Raw genomic sequence first — 17,704 nt, 5'->3', positions numbered from 1 at the left:
AGGTACACCCCGCATTTCTGAGGAGGCTGGGTTTGGGGGTGGCACAGTGGCACTGCGGTTAGTGCTGCTACCTCAACAGGGACCAGGGTTCAATTCTGGCCTCAGGTCACTGTTTGCATGTTCTCCCCGTGTCTGCATGGGTTTCCTCCGGGTGCTCCGGTTTCCTCCCACACTCCAAAGGTGCGCAGGTTAGGTTGATTGGCCATGCTAAATTGACCCTAGTGTCAAGGGATTAGCAGGGTGAGTATGTGTGGTTACGGGGATAGGTCTGGGTGGGATTGTGGTCGGTGCTGACTCAATGGGCCGAACAGCCTCCTTCTGCACTGTAGGGATTCTATAATCCTATGATGTTCGGGTGAGAAACGCAGAGCTCTTGTGCAAGGTAAGGAAATAGGAACAGTACAGCAATCCGACAGCGATTGTCACTCCAGAGAAGATTCTGCCCGTTAACTCATTTGTTTGCAGGGATCTTGTTTGCAGCAAATGAATCACATTAAATATAATTGAGATTTATCACAGCAAGTAATTTTGCATTTCATTTCTGATTAATGCCGACCACCTTCACAAGCCCATTTCTCATTTGGCCAATGTCACTAAGATGTAAAGAGCAGGTTGCCTCTCAGCTTCATTACAAATCTCAATCAGGGGATAGAGTGAAGGGGATAACAGGCCAGGAATTGAGGCAAAAGGTGGAAATCAAAGAAATTGCTTATTTAAATGAAATGCATCACATTACAGAGGTTTGATCTGGAAGATACACAATTAAAACATTGATACTGTGTCTGAGCATTGCCCAGTGTGCAGTCTGAAACCTGCAGAAAAATCAGCAAGCAGAAAAGGCCATTAACCTGTATCCATCAAGTCTCACTGATTCCTCTATTGATTTTATTGTACAGTCTATCATTGTCTCACAGTCACTCCAGCTTTCAGATTTAGATTAGAGACTCATAATGCAAGTTTTTCTGGACAACTATGCCTTTATTTTATTCTTGGGGCAGGGTTTTCATAGAATTGTAGAATCCCTACAGTGCAGAAGGAGGCCATTCAGCCCATCAACTCTGCACCAACTCTCTGACAGACTATCTTATCCAGGCGCTCTCCCCTGCCCTATCCCTGTAACCCCACACGTTTACCATGGCTAATCCATCTAACCTGCACATCTTGGGACACTAAAGACCCTGGCAAGATTGAAACCATGATCATGCAAGTGGTTTGCCCAGGCTCGGGTGGAGTTGATGATCAGGGTAGCCGATGAGGTTTAACCGAGGCATCGCCAGGTGCAAATTTTCAAAGCCATCTCAGCCCTTGGGCTAAAATGAAGCATTAGATCAAACCCAGGATGGGGTACATGCCTCATCCGGTCAGCTTGGATCTTGTTTGTCTCCCTTGTAGGGACCATGAATTGGATTCAATTTGAATTTGTTTTTTTTGGATGGAATTTTTTTTTTTTAAAAGGGGCAATTTAGCATGGCCAATCCACCTAACCTGCACATCTTCGGGGCGGAATTTACCCATCCCGCCCATCATGGGAATTGTAGTGGGTGGGACAGGACCATGCAAACGTCTGTTGACCTCGGGCAGGATTTTCCAGTCTTGGGCTGGAAAAACCAGCCCTTAGAGGGTTGGGGGTGGGGGTTGGAAATATGGTCCTTTGTGCAAATACTAGTGTTCATAAAAGAAAGAAATGAGAATTGGACAACTGAGCTTAGAATCAAGAACTCTAAAATGAAATGCTGCACGTTTTTTAAACTCCCCTATCAGAGTGTCTCAGTCTGAAGCTCAGGACAGCCAGTGGAACATTACAATTTCCCACATCAGCCTGCTCCTGAGATTATTTATTTGATGTCAAACCAGGATCAATTATGTGTTGTTGGCCTGTACTATTCACAAATTGAGCAGAGACTGATCAAACTCCATTCACGAAGACCTCTTACAGAGGAAGCGATTATCTCATGCATCTCAGAATTAGAGGTGAAAGACAAATATTTAGTCTATTTAATCTGCCGCCCACTCACCACATCACACACTAGTTATATTCTAGTCATCTCAGAACTAAGCAGTGCCCAGGGGAAGCAAATAAGTGAGTTCAGATCAGCGAGTCAAATGCACCACTTAAGGACTGAAGGAGAACATTCAGCCTATCAGGTCTGCACCGACTGTCCAACAGAGCATCACACCCAGGCTCCAATCCTGCCCTATTCCTGGAACCCCCAACTAATGCCCCTAACCTCCACATCTTTAATCACTTAGGGGCAATTTAGTATGGCCAATCCAACTGACCTGCACAAGTGGTTAGCACTGCTGCCTCACAGCTCCATGGACCCAGGTTCAATTCCCGGCCTGGGACATTGTCTGAGTGGAGTTTGCACCTTCTGCCCGTGTTTGCATGGGTTTCCTCCAGGTGCTCTGGGTTTCCTCACACAGTTGGAAAGATGTGCGAGTTAGGTAGATTGGCCATGCTAAATTCTCCCTCAGTGTACTTGAACAGGCGTCGGTGTGTGGCGACTAGGGGATTTTCACAGTAACTTCATTGCAGTGTTAATGTAAGCCTACTTGTGACTAATAAATAAACTTTATCTTTGGACTGAGAGAGGAAACCGGAAACTCAATTCTTGGGGTATTGGCCAACAGTACTGGGGCAAGCGAGGGAGCTTTTCCATGGGGCAGTTTCCACCTGAACTGCACAGCGAGACTTTGGGATTGAGAGGTTACAGCTGTGGGAGTTTGGGAGACAGGGGTTAAAAGAACTCACCATCAGGAGCCAATCAGAACCTGCATTCAGAACAACAAATTGATAAGAGATATTGTGAGCCTAGTCAATGAGAAAACAGAAGCATTTGTCAAGGCCAGGAGGCTGGGAACACACAAAGCAAGTGTGGAATACAAGGAAAGTAGAAAGAAACTTAAGCAAGGAGTAAGGAGGGCTAAAAGGGGTCACGAAAAGTAATTGGCCAGCAAGATTAAAGAAATCCCAAGGTTTTTTTATATATGTTGTTGTTCGTCCATCGTCGTCGATGAGGACCTCGACACCATTAGTCATTATGAGGCTGGATGCGGTGTGTCCAAAGATGACTGATCAGGCCAATTCGGGCACGGAATGTCCAGGCACATATTGGGCAAACTTGTGTAGGCGCTGTAGTTGTTGCACTGGTAGCTCTGGACTTGCGCAGCTCGCGTTTAAGTTGTGCTTCAGCATTGCACCTTGCTTCATAACCTTGACAGCCCTTGTGGATGAGGCAGCGCCAGGTAGGGCGGTTTTGTGCCAGAATTTCCCAGGTGTTCGTGTCTATGTCAAGCAACTTCAGGGAGGCCTTGAGTGTGTCTTTGTAATGTTTCTTCTGCTCTCCATGCGAGCGTCTTCCAGCAGAGAGTTCCCCAAAAAGGAGCTGCTTGGTGGTGCGCATCAATTGGACACGAGGCTCAAAGCTTCAGTAAAAGAAGGCTTTTATTAACTAACAATGGAGCTATCAGAACTTTAACACACTATCCCAGACTGAAGGGGTCCCGTCCGAGCAGGGAGTCTTATACCTCTCCCAGGAGGCGGAGCCCGACTGGGATGTGCCACAACAGTAACAAACACGGGTGTAACAATCCCACCCTAACCCAACAGCAACATTAGTACAATCCCACAGTAACCTATATACATTCCTGTAGTACTGGCCAGCCCTGGCTCAGTACTATCCAGTGGGAACCAACGATGGTTCACCACACTTGGGTATGCGCTCGTCCGGCATACGGATGACATGACCTGCCCACCGGGTCTGTGCTCTCATCAGCAGTGTGTGGACTGATGGTAGGCTTGCTCTAGAGAGAACTTCAGTGTCTGGTACTTTGTCTTGCTATCTGATGCGTAATATTCTGCGAAGACAAGTCATGTGGAAATGATTGAGCTGTCTTTCATGCCTTCGATACACAGTCCATGTTTCACAGGCATGCAGGAGGGTAGTGAGTACCACGGCGCTGTAGACCTTCAGTTTTGTTGCTGGGCTGATTCCTCAACGTTCCTATACAGTGGAGCGCAGTCGACCGAAAGCAGAACTTGCCTTTGCTCTTCTGCAGTTAACTTCTGTATCAATAGTCACTGCTCGGGAGAGGATACTGCCAAGATAAGTGAACTGGTCCACTGCCTGTAGTTTCTGCCCTTTGATTGTGATTATGGGTTCTGTGTACGGTGCATGAGGAGCAGGCTGGTGCATGACTTCGGTCTTTTTAATGTTGATGGTGAGTCCAAAGTTGTCACAAGCCGTGGAAAATTTGTCCATACCGACTTGCATCTCTGGCTCTGAGCCAGTATACAGGGCGCAGTCATCGGCAAAGAGGAAGTCTCTCAGAACAGTCTCCTTCACTTTGGTAATAGCTTGAAGTCTCCTCAGGTTGAAGAGCTTCCCATCCACTCTGTACTTAAGGCTGATTCCAGCAACACTGTCCTGGAAGGCATCATTCAGCATGGCAGTAAACATCATGCTGAACAGTGTGGGTGCGAGCACACAGCCCTGTTTGACACCATTGGGACTGGGAATGCCTCAGAGGATTCTCCGCCGTCCAGTACTCTGGCCATCATGCCATCATGGAACTGGCCTTCCATCTGAATGAATTTGGGGGGACAGCCGAACATGATCCTCCACAGGCCTTTTCAGCTGACAGTGTCGAAGGCTTTCGCGAGGTAACAAAGATTGTGTAGAGCTCGCGATTCTGCTCCTGACACTTCTCCTGAAGTTGGCGCGCAGCAAAAATCATGTCAATAGTCCCGTGACCTTTGTGGAAGCCACACTGTGACTCTGGAAGCAGGCCCAGCTCCAGATGAGTGACCAGACGATTTAGCAGGACTCTTGCGAGGGTTTTTCCTGCGATGGAGAGCAGCGAGATTCCTCGATGGTTGTCGCATACTTGCCGATTGCCCTTCCTCTTGTAGAGGTGTACGGTGGAAGCATCTTTAAGTTCCTGAGGAATGGATCCTTGCTTCCAAAAGGACTGGAACAACTCGGTGAGCTTCTCGTTAAGTACAACACCAGCAGCTTTGTAGATCTCTGTGGGTATGGCGTCTGCCCCTAGGGCTTTGCCACTAGATAGCTGGCTAACAGCTTTTGTGACTTCGGCTACTACCGGTGGGTCATCCATGGCGCTGTTGATATCGACCTGGGAAGTCCTGTCTATCGCCTCATCGTTAATAGATGATGGTCGGTTGAGGACGGCTTCAGAGTGTTCAGCCCATCTCTGCAGGATCTGAGCCTTCCCTGTAATGAGAGTTGTACCATCTGTACTCAGGAGGGGGGAACTCCCGAGAGATTGAGGTCCATAGAGAGTGTTGAGGGCTTGATAGAACCGTTTCAAGTCGTTTATGTCTGCGTATCCCTGTATTTCATCTGCCTTGGTGCTCAGCCAGGCATCCTGCATTTTACGCAGTTTATTCTGGACTGTCCTGCGAGCACTGGTAAAGGCGTTTTTCTTGGCAGCTGATGATGGGTCATTCTGACAGGCACGATGAAGATGGTGCTTTTCAACAAGTAGAGCCTGTACCTCCTCATCGCTCTCATCGAATCAGTCATGCTGCTTGCGGGTAGAGGGCCCGAGCATCTTCAGTGCAGATGAATGGACAGCATCCCTGAGGCGTTCCCAGTCGTCCCCAGCACTGCCTGCGAGGTGTAGGTCAGCAAGCTTGGTTTCTAAGTCTTCAGCCAGTGCTGAAGCTATGCTGGAGTTCTTTAGCTTGGCCACATTGATTCTTTTCATAACCTTGCTTCCTTGTGGTCGCCTCTTGGGTCTGATGCGGAGCCTCATTTTGGAGACAATGAGCCTGTGATCTGTCCAACAGTCAGCACCACACATGGCCTTGGTCACTCTGACATCCTGCCTGTCTTTTCTCCTGACAATGACATAGTCGATAAGATGCCAGTGCTCAGAGCGGGGGTGCATCCAGGAGGTCTTGTTATGGGTAGGCAGACGGAAGGTTGTGTTGGTGATGAGGAGGGCGTATGCTGCACAGGTCTTCATTAAGAGTAGGCCGTTACTGTTACACTTGCCTACTCCATGCCTCCCAACGACTCCCGGCCAGATTGCAGAGTCACACCCTACTCTTGCATTGAAGTCGCCAAGCAAGATCAGCTTGTCAGTACTGCTCACTGCTGATAGTAGGGCATCCAGTTCTTCATAGAACTTGTCTTTCATCTCATCCGGGTTGTTCATTATGGGGACATAAGCGTTGATCAGGGTGGCTTGACTTCTGTTCTGTAGCTGAAGCTGTAATGTCATAAGCCGGTCGTTCACACTCTTGGGGAGACTAGCAAGTTTCCGAACAAGGTGACTCCTGACGGCGAATCCAACTCCAGCATTACGACGCTCATCACTGCCGCGACCGCTCCAGAAAAAAGTGTATCGACCTCCAGTTTCAGTCAGCTGACCCACGTTGGCAAGACGAGTTTCACTCAGGGCTGCAATGTCAATGCTGTATCTTGCAAGCTCTCTCGCAACTAAGGCTGTTCTTCTCTCTGGTCTATCTGGTGTAGGGTTGTCCAAGAGCGTGCGCATGTTCCAAGTGCCAATGGTGAGCGGTGTCACCTTGTGTTTTATTTTGTTTGTTCAACCGCAAGATGGGATCCCCGCCAGCCACGGTAAACTGGCCAGGGTGTAGTGAAGCAGGCAATGTTTAGGGCACCTTTTCTAGCCCCTTCCTCATTCTACAGAGGTGAGCAGTGCGTTTCTGAAGAGGGCTGCTCATTCGCCCAGGTTGACGCCGAGTTTCACTGCTGCTTCGGTCAGCGGAAAACGACCATTAGACCTGAGCCACCTGTGTGCAGGTCCATGACTACAGCTCCCAGTGTATCCACACCTGCTGCTTCGTCACTCGCCCATCGCCACAGGACTTCAAAGGTTGAACAGGACAGTGATGATAATGATGATGATGGTGTCAAGACGAGCGTGATTTGGATTAAAGTGAGGGAGAGTTGCGCAGCGTCAGCCTCACTCTCTCTTCCCAATTCCCATCTGGATCCAGTGGCAAGACAAAAGTCGAGACGGCTGGAGATGGGACTAGGCGCAATGGGTGACCAGGACGTCTACTGTGTCTTGTCCTGCTCTTCGCATTCCACGACGCTTGCAGAGACCGCCTTCTTGACCGTTGGACTTCCATTGGTCTCGTCCGCTCGATCCGCCGGAGTCTGTCATCATATGCTGGGATAGACATCTCCCAATCTCACAGAGGGTTGAGACCCATCGGCTACCCTCACCTGGTTTAGCCGGCTTGTCGAAGCCGTTGCCCAGGGTGTGGCCGCTGTCGCATGCAAACAGCTGCGGGGAGCCAGAAGTGAGAGCTGAGTGCCAGGTGGGGACCAAAGGTGGACAAACTGCCCTAAAAAGGACGCGACATGTTCCCCCACCAGAGGTACTATCCCTCCCTGACACCCCATACACCCCATACATATATAAAGAGTAAGAGGGTAGCCAGGGAGAGGGTTGGCCCACTCAAGGACAGGGGAGGGAATCTATGCACGGAGACAGAGGAAATGGGTGAGGTATTAAATGAGTACTTTGTGTCAGTATTCACCAAAAGGAAAGACTTGGTGGATGATGAGTCTGGGGAAGAGTGTATAGATAGTTTGAGCCATGTTGCGATCAAAAAGGAGAAGGTATTGGGGGTCTTGAGAAAAATTAAGGTAGACAAGTTCCCAGGGCCTTATGGGAGATACCCCAGAATCTGAGAGAGGCAAAGGAGGAAATTGCTGGGACCTTGAGAGAAATCTTTGTATCTTCACAGGCTGCAGGGGAGGCCCCAGAGGATTGGAGAATAGCCAATGTTGTTCCTTTGTTTAAGAAGGGTAGCAAGGATAATCCAGGTAATTACAGACTGGTGAGCCTTACGTCAGTCGTAGGGAAATTATTGGAGAGGATTCTTCGAGACAGGATTTACTTCCACTTGGAAATAAATGGAGGCAACATGGTTTTGTGAGGGGAAGTCGTCTCACTAACTTGATCGAGTTTTTCGAGGAAGTGACGAAGGTGATTGATGAGGGTAGGGCAGTGGATGTTGCCTACATGGACTTGAGAAAGGCCATTGACAGGTTCCCTCATGGCAGACTGGTGCAGAAGGTGAAGTCGCACGGGATCAGAGGTGAGCTGGCAAGAAGGATACAGAACTGGCTCAGTCATAGAAGACAGAGGGTAGCAGTGGAAGGGTGTATTTCTGAATGGAGGACTGTGACAAGTGACGTTCCTTAGGAATCAGTGCTGGGACCTTTGCTGTTTGTAAAAATATAAATGATTTGGAGGAAAACGTAACTGATATGATTAATAAGTTTGTGGACAACACGAAGGTTGGTGGATTTGCAGATAGTGATGAGGACCGTCAGAGGATACAGCAGGATGTTGATCGGTTGGAGACTTGGGCGGAGAGATGGCAGATGGAGTTTAATCCAGACAAATGTGAGGTAATGCATTTTGGAAGGTCTAATACAGATAGGAAATATACAGTAAATGGCAGAACCCTTAAGGGTATTGATAGGCAGAGGGTTTGGGTGCACAGGTACATAGGTCACTGAAAGTGGCAACGCAGGTGATGAAGGTAGTCAAGAAGGCATACGGCATGCTTGCCTTCATCAGCCGGGGCATTGAGTTTAAAAATTGGCAAGTCATGTTGCAGTTTTATAGAACCTTAGTTAGGTCGCACTTGGAATATAGTGTTCAATTCTGGTCGCCACACTACCAGAAGGATGTGGAGGCTTTGGAGAGGGTACAGGAAAGATATACCAGGATGTTGCCTGGTATGGAAGGCATTAGCTATGAGGAGAGGTTGGAGAAACTTGATTTGTTCTCACTGGAACGATGGAGGTTAAGGGGCGACCTGATAGAAGTCTACAAGATTATGAGGGACATGGACAGAGTAGATAGTCAGAAGCTTTTTCCCAGGTTGGAAGAGTCAATTACTAGGGGGCATAAGTTTAAGGTGCGAGGGGCAAGGTTTAAAGGAGTTGTACGAGGCAAGTTTTTTACACAGAGGGTGGTGGGTGCCTGGAACTCGCTGCCGGGGGAAGTAGTGAAAGCAGATACGATAGTGACCTCTAAGGGGCGCTTGGACAAATACATGAAGAGGATGGGAATGGAGCGATGTGGTCCCCGGAAAGGTGGGGGTTTTAGTTCAGTCAGGCAGCATGGTCGGTGCAGGCTTGGAGGGCTGAAGGGCCTGTTCCTGTGCTGTAATTTTCTTTGTTCTTTGAAATGTGACATTACTGGGAAGAAGGAAGGCGATTGACTGGCTAGTATTTTCTACTTATCTTATCTAAAGTAGGGAATCTCAATCAGAGAAAGTAGAACGTTAATTGGGATAAGAATATTAGCACGAGCAGGACTAGAGGCATTAATTAAAATTTCCTTCATAAATTGATTAATGAATTAGTTCATTAGTGCACTATGTAAATGGAAGAACAATGAGTGTCCCCACGCTGCCACATTTCCAGGAGGCCTGATAAACCACAAGCCAATCAGGCACTGGTAGGGCCAGCAGGAGGGCTTTCTTCTGGAATCAAGACCCCAGGGATGGTTGTCTCACTTACAGAGCTGCCAGCCTGTCAGAGACATGCTCAGTAATGCCTTTGGGGAAGCTGTAGCTATGGCAGAGGGAAAGGAACTGGAGTACCAGGATAGTGGGGTGACCCAGGCCACAGGTATGTGGGAGGTGGAGTTTACAGAGTGGGGTTGTAGGGGGAGGGTGCAGGCGATCAGCAGCAAAGGCAGGGTGATGGTTCTCAAAGGGCACCCCGTCCTAATGTCAATTCCCTCAATCAAACACTGAGTGCCTTTGATAGAAGGCCGCCTCCCTACCCCTACCCCTGGAGGTGACAATCTAGCTGTACAGTTTTAGCTGCCATGTATATCCCTTGGTGACCACTACTGAGTCAATATCAGCAGCAGTGGGATCCAGACTTTAATTGGTCAGTAATTGGCCACTTAAGGGCCTCTATTGGCAAGAGGATGGGATGGGTGACTATGGGCCTTCCTGCCCAGAACTTAACTGTGGTGGAGCAGGGGAGTTTGGGTGTGCCGCTATCCCACCTTCCCGCCTCCAAGTTTGCCAAGAACGAGCACAAGATTCCACCCAATGTTCCAGAGGCCATATGAATGCTGGAAGGAAGTTTCTCCAATGGGAGAGATTAAAGTAGGGGGACACAGTTTAAAAATACGGGATCTCCCGTTTAAGACAGAGATGAGAAGAAATGTTTTCTCTCCGAGTGTCAGGAATCTTTGGAATGCTCTTCCTCGGAGAGTGGTAGAGGCAGGGTCAAGGCACAGAGTCAAAGGTTACCAGGGGATTGGTGGCAGAATGTGGAAATGAGGCCACATTCAGATGAGCCACCCAGGGAATGGTCTGGCCTCACTCATCTCCCCCCCCCCCCTGCACAGAGGATCATCGAAACCGCCTCCTCCTCCTCCCCCCACAACCAGACAACGATCGGGCCTCACTCCCCACCACCCCCCCCCCCCCCCCCAACCAGACAATGATCTGACCCGCCTCCCTCCTTCCCCCCCACCACCGACCTGAGTCAGAGAGCCGTTGGAAACTCTGAACGCGCTCTTAAGCAGCTGGAGCGCCCAATTCAGACTTTTATTCAGCAGGTCCATTACGGCGCGGTTCCGAATTGGCAAACGCAGCGGTAAAGGGGGACATGCTGATAAAGTTGAGCAGGCAGTTCATTAATTCAATTTAAATGCATGCAAATGCATTTAAATCGCCGTTGCGCCCGTTTTGGGTTAGATAAAGTGGCAATCTGCGCGGGCGCGGATCGCGTTAATGGCCTCACACCCAACTTTACCACATTTTGCGCCCGAAAACGGGTGTGATGCAATGGTAAAATCGGGCCCATAGTGTTCAATTCCGGTCGCCACACTACCAGAAGGATGTGGAGGCTTTGGAGAGGGTACAGAAAAGATTCACCAGGATGTTGCCTGGTATGGAGGGCATTAGCTATGAGGAGAGGTTGGAGAAACTTGGTTTGTTCTCGCTGGAGCGACAGAGGTTGAGGGGCGACCTGATAGAAGTCTACAAGATTATGAGAGGCATGGACAGAGTGGATAGTCAGAAGCTTTTTCCCAGGGTGCAAGAGTCAATTACTGGGGGACACAGGTTGAAGGTGCGAGGCGCAAGGTTTAAAGGAGATGTACAAGGCAGATTTTTTACACAGAGAGTAGTGGGTGCCTGGAACTCGTTGCCGGGGGAGGTAGTGGAAGCGGATACGGTAGTGAGTTTTAATGGGCATCTTGACAAATACACGAATAGGATGGGAATAGAGGGATATGGTCCCCGGAAGGGTAGGGGGTTTAGTTCAGTCAGGCAGCATGGTCGGTGCAGGCTTGGAGAGCCAAAGGGCCTGTTCCTGTGCTCTAATTTTCTTTGTTCTTTGTTATTGCAACTGTCCAACAGGTTTGAAGTTCCTCTAGCTTGGACAGATGAAAGGATGGATAAGCAAACTGGCCAGGACTCCGTGTTATAGAAAGTCTTTCAAGCAGCAGGAGTAAATAGGAATGTTGTGGTCAAAGCCAGCAGTTTAGTCGGGGGTTAGACACGGTGCTCTGCAGCTGACAACAAGAGGATGTGATGCCTGCCCAGTGCCAAAGTTCAGCAGATCTGCCCAGAGCTGGAGAGCAACTTGCAGTCGGAGGGAGAGGATCGACACAGGGACCAATGACATAGCTAGGACCAGGAAAGACGTTCTGCTTAGGGAGTCTAAGCAACAAAGAGGCAAGTTGGAAACCAGAACCTCAAAGGCAACAATCTCTGGACCATTACCTGAGCCATGAGTAAATTGTTGTGGTGTCACTAAGATTAGAGAGTTGAATGTGTGGCTCGGATTGGAATGGGGGAAATGGGTTTCAATTCATGAGGCACAGGCATCAGTATTGGGGTAGGTGGGAGCTGTATCACTGGAGCGGACTATACCTGAACTGTGCCGGGACCAGTGCATCGCTAAGGGTGGGAGAGAGACCTTTAAACTAAAAGGATCCAGTTTGGGAAGAGGTGATAAATTAAAGAGAGGGGGCTGGGCAAGAGAGCAAGGTAGCAGTAAGGGAAATGATGATGAGAGTGTGACAGGAAGAGACAGGGCTTGCACATTTCAGAGTACAAGAGTAGATAAGGGCATTATTGCAAAAAATAGTAAAAAGACAGAACTAATGATTCTTGATCTAAATGCACATGGAAGTCATAAGAAAACAAATGAAATGTCAGCTCAAATAAAACAAAATATGTATGATCTGATAAGCATTACAGAGACAGGGCTGTGAGATGACAAAGGTTGGGACCTGAATATTCAAGGGTACATGACATTTTACACAGGCAGAACATCAGAAAAATGTGGTAGACAGATCTTTCAATTGAGAATGCCATTAGTTAAATAGTGAGTGATTGCCTTAGTCCGAAGGATAAAGATGTAGAATCAGTTTGGATAGAGATAAGAAATAGCAAAGGCAAGAAGTCATTTGTGGGGGCAGTTTATACGTCCACAAACAGTACCCACACTGTGGGACTGGTAACACAGGAAGAAAAAATGTCACCTCAGCATTGACATTCCAAACAAATAATTTACAAAATGGGGTTGTCGGAGATTATACCACAGACGTTGGACCACAGTGTGTTTCCAGTCAGTTCACAGAGTTCAAAGTAAGCTACCGAATTCATCACCATCTGGCATCGTGATACAACCTGCAATTACAGAGTGCTATCAAACAATTCAACAGAGTGATCAAGGACAGTCTGGCAGCTAGTATGTCAGGGAGAAAAATATTTGAACAATCCATTTGTATCCTACTTCACACATATCGACCCAACCCATACTCTCTGACCCGAGAGACATTGGCTGAAATTATGGTAGGTCATTACTTCCCCATTCTCAAACTATCACAGCTATCCAACGGGGATGCCTGAGTGAAAGCAGAAGAAACGCCAAAGCAACAAGGAAAAACAAAAGCAAACTTCAGCCAGTAAACACAACTGAGACAACGACTAGAAGTTGAAGATCGGGTTTGCATCAAACGGCCAATTTGTGACCACAAGCTCACACCATCTCGAACTGGACCAAAAAAAAACTGGGCGGCAGGACAAGTTGGGCCAAAGGGCCTGTAAACCTCTAAGCCATTGCTGGGTCTCAACATTACCTGTTAAATGGAAACACAAAGTGTAATGTGAGATGCCTGTGAGCGAGTAGATCAGGATGATGGTGAGGATACATTCACGCAAAGCAAACTTTCCACTTTGTTTGCCAAAACGGAACCCACTGCTAAGCTAATACATTTACGAATCTTGGAGCCCAGCCAAATATTCATAATGCCACCATCTGGAAACTGTTTCAGTAGAAACAGATGTCCAGACATCTGGATTCTCCACCTGTGCTCAATTTGAATGCTTGGCTGAGCTTTAAGACTCACAAGTACTTTAATTCTGTTTTGATAATTGAAATGGACTTTCCTTGATTGACATCTTTATGTCATTATAATGTGTTTTTTTCTATTACCTCTTTTGCCAATGTCTGAATGTTTGTTTGGACAAGACTAAGAGGTGCGAACATAGGAACAGGAATAGACTATTTGGCCCCTCACACGTGCTTCACCACCCAATTAGATCATGGCTGATCTTCTACCTCAACATCACCTTCTCACACTATTCCCATGTCCTTTGGTGTCATTGGTATCTAGAAATCTATCAACCTCTGCTTTGAACATATTCAATGATTGAACCTCCACAGCTTTCTGGGGTAGAGAATTCTAAAGGTTCACCACCCTCTCAGTAAAGAAATTCCTTATCATCTCAGTGCTAAATGGCCTCTCTCTTATTCTGAGACTGTGTCCCCTGGTTCTAGACCCCCCAACCAAGGGAAACGTTCTATCTACATCTTCAACTATCAAGCCCTCTGAGAATTTTGTACACTTCAGTGAGGTCACCCCTCATTCTTTTAAACTCTAGAGAATACACGTCCAGTCTCCTCAATATCTTCTCATCGGACAATCCTGCCAGTCCAGGCATTAGTCTAGTGAACATTAGTTGCACTTCCTCTATGGTCAATATATTTTTCTTTAGGTAAGGAGACCAAAGCTGTACACAATACTCCAGATGTGTTCTCACCATAGCGCTATACAACTACAGCAAGACTTCCTTACTCCTGTACTCAATTCCCCATGCAATAAAGGCTACCAGTTACCTTCCTTATTGCTTGTTGCACCTGTACGTTGGCTTTTAGTGACTTATAAACAATGTCCCTTTGGACATTAACATTTCCCAAACTCTCCCCATGAAAAAAATACTTTACATTTCTGTTTTTCCTACTGAAATGGATAACTTCACATGTTTCTACATTATATTCCATCTACCATGTTTTTTGCACACTCATTTAATCTGTCTAAATTCTCTTGAAGCCTTTTTGCATTCTCCTCACAACTCAGATCCCCATGTCATCAGCAAACTTGGAGATATCACATTTGATCCCCACATCCAAATCATTGATAGAGATTTGAAAAGCTAGGGTCCAAGCACTGATCATTGCAGGAGCCCACTAGTCACAGCCTGCCAAACTGAGAATGATCCATTTATCCTGCTTTCTGTTTCCTGTCTACAAACCAATTCCCTGTCCATGCCAGTGTATTCTCCCCAATCTCATGTATTCTAATTTTGCACACTAACCTCTTGTGTGGTACCTTATTAAAAAACCTTCTGCAAAACCAAATATAACACATCAACTGGCTACTCCTTATCTATTCTACTAGTAACATCCTCAAAAAAATCTCCAACAGGAGTGACATTTGTGACCTTCCAATCACAGGCACTGTTCCAGAGAATTTTGAAAGATGGTCACCAATGCATCCCTATCTCTACAGCCGCCTCATTAACACTTTGGATGTAGATCATCAGGCCCAGGGCACTGATCAACTTCCAGTCCCATTCATTTCTCCAGAACCACTTTTTTACCAATACTAATTTCTTTCAGGTCCTCAATCTCATTAGAGAGATTGTTGGCTGAAGTGGTTACAGCTTCTGTTACTGATACTATGCCCTGTCTGATTGACACCTTTATAGGGTTGTAGGAACAGCAGTTATTTTGTCAAAGAGGGTTTCTAAATAGATATGTTTTTCTTAGCATTTCAAAACTTGACATTGTTTTAATTTGACTCATTTGTTCTGTAAATAGTGCATATACTGGATGAATGGTCCATGAAGGACATAGAGGTGACATGGAAGGGTCTGGCATGCAAGTGTATGAAGGTAGCATGGAAGGGGATGGAGGCCTTGGAGAAGATATGAGGTCTATGGAGGACACATGCAGGGCATAGAGATGGCATTGGGTGGCATGAGAGGCCATGAAAGATACATAAATGGCATAGAGAGGGTGTGGAAAACATGGAGGTGGCATGGGAATTGAGTGGGTAGAAGAGTGAGTGAGAAGGATGAGGGCCAGTGGACAAAACCTCTTTTATTACAACTGGGACAAAGTCTCAGAGAACCAAGTTGGGCCTTCTAACCAGACTGCCTGGATACTCACCTGCTCCTATGGCCACCTACAACTTGCTTCCAGGGCGTTGGGCCCCCCTTTAGCCTGCCTCCCTAGAGTGAGAATTGGGCATAACAGGGCCCTTTAAACTGAGCCTGGTCTGCTGTGTCGAGAAATTTCCTGACACAAACTACCCGCCTTTGGAGCAAAAATCCAGCCCTTCATTTGGAAGATATGAGTTACGTACCAGAGAAAGAGGGGAATCGAGGGATTAATAATGTGTGGAAATTGAGGCATAATCAGCAAGAAAATAGTACTGCAGAAACTCAAGAGACTAAAATCTGATAACTCCCCAGGACCTGATTACTTCTATGCTCAGATTCTAAAAGAGAGTTGCAGAGATAGTCAATGTTATGGTTATGACTTTCCAAAATTCCCTAGTTTACTGGAATTGTTCCAGTAGATTTGAAGTTAGGAAAAGTATCACCTCTGTTCAAGGAAGGGGAGAAAGAGAAATCAGGGAACTACAGACCAGTTAGCCTGACATCAGTCATCAGGAAAGTGCTGAAGTCTATTATTAAAGGAGTCGTAACTATGTACTTAGGAAAGCATAGGGTGATCAAACAAAGTCAACAGGTTTTTATGATAAGGAATTCTTGTTTGATATATTTATTGGAGCTTTTTGAGAAATTATGTAATAGGATAGATGAAAGGGAACCGGTGGATGTTGAATATTTGGATTTCCAAAGGACATTCAATAACATGCCATACAAAATATAACACACATGATAAGGAATCATGGAGTTGGAGTGATAGGTTAGCATGGATTTAGGATTAGTTAATGAACAGAAAACAGGGAGTAGGAATGAATAGGGCATTTTCAAGTTGTAAGGCTCTGATGAGTGGAGTGCATCAAAGATCAGTGCTGGGGCCTCAACTGTTTAAAATAATATTAATAACTTAGATGAAGGCACCCAGAATAATGTATCTAAATTTGCGGATGAAACAAAGCGAGGTGGAAATGCAAGTTGTGGGAAGGACGCAAAGAGGCTGCAAAGAGATACAGACAGGCTAAGTGAGTGGACAGCAAAGTGACAGATGTGAGGAAATGTGGACTCATTCACTTCAATCGTAAGAATAGAAAAACAGAATATTTTGAAAAGCTGTGAAACATGTAAATGTTGATGTTCAGAGAGGCATGAGTGAACTCGTATAAGGAACACAAAAAAACATGCAGGCATGGAAAGCAATTAAGAAATCTAATGGCATGTTGATCTTTATTGCAAGGGGATTGAGTACAAGGAGAAAGAAGTCTTGCTACAATTTGTGAGACTACACCTATAATATACTGTGTGCAGTTTTGGTCTCCATATTTAAGGAAGAATATATTTGCATTGGAGGCGGTATGGTGAAAGTTCACTCAATTGGTCCCTGTGATAAGAGGGTTATCGTGTGATGAGAGGCTGAGTAAATTGGGACGATATTCTCTGGAGTTTAGGAGAATGAGAGATGATCTCATTGAAGTGTTTGAGATTCTGAAGGGGCTTGACGGAATGGACACTAAGAAGTTGTTTTCCCTGGCGAGGGAACTGGGAATAAGGGGCACAGTTTCAGGATAAGGAGATGGTCATTCAGGGCTGAGATGAGGAGAAGTTTCTTTACTTCAATTCCGGCCTCGGGTCACTGTCTGTGTGGAGTTTGCACGTTCTCCCCGTGGGTTTCCTCTGGGTGCTCCAGTTTACTCCCAAAGTCTGAAAGACGTGCTGGTTAGGGGGATTGGCCATGCTAAATTGCCCCTTACTGCCCCAAGGTGTATAGGTTAGGGGGATTAGCAGGGTAAATATGTGGGGTTACGGGAATAGGGCCTGGAGAAGATACTCTGTCTGAGGGTCGGTGCAGACTCGATGGGACGAATGGCCTCCTTCTGCTCTGTAGGGATTCTAAGAAAAGGTTGTGAATCTTTGGAATTCTCAACCCCAGAGGGTTATGAGCACACCATCATTGATTATATTTAAGGCTGAGATAGACAGATTTTTAATCTCTCTGGGAACCCAGGGATATGGGGAGTAAGCAGGAAAGTGGAGCTGAAGACCAAGATGTACCATGATTGTATTAAATGGCGGAGCAGGCTCGATGGGCCATATGTTCTTCTCCTGCTCCTATTTCTTATGTTCATTCTTCAGTATTTTCCCCTTTTTCAATCCCTGAATTATTTTCATTTTACAAACCATCCATAACCACAA

The sequence above is a fragment of the Mustelus asterias genome, chromosome 21, assembly GCF_964213995.1.
Source record: "Mustelus asterias chromosome 21, sMusAst1.hap1.1, whole genome shotgun sequence".
Classification (NCBI taxonomy): Eukaryota; Metazoa; Chordata; class Chondrichthyes; order Carcharhiniformes; family Triakidae; genus Mustelus; species Mustelus asterias.
This window is presented reverse-complemented; position numbering follows the sequence as displayed.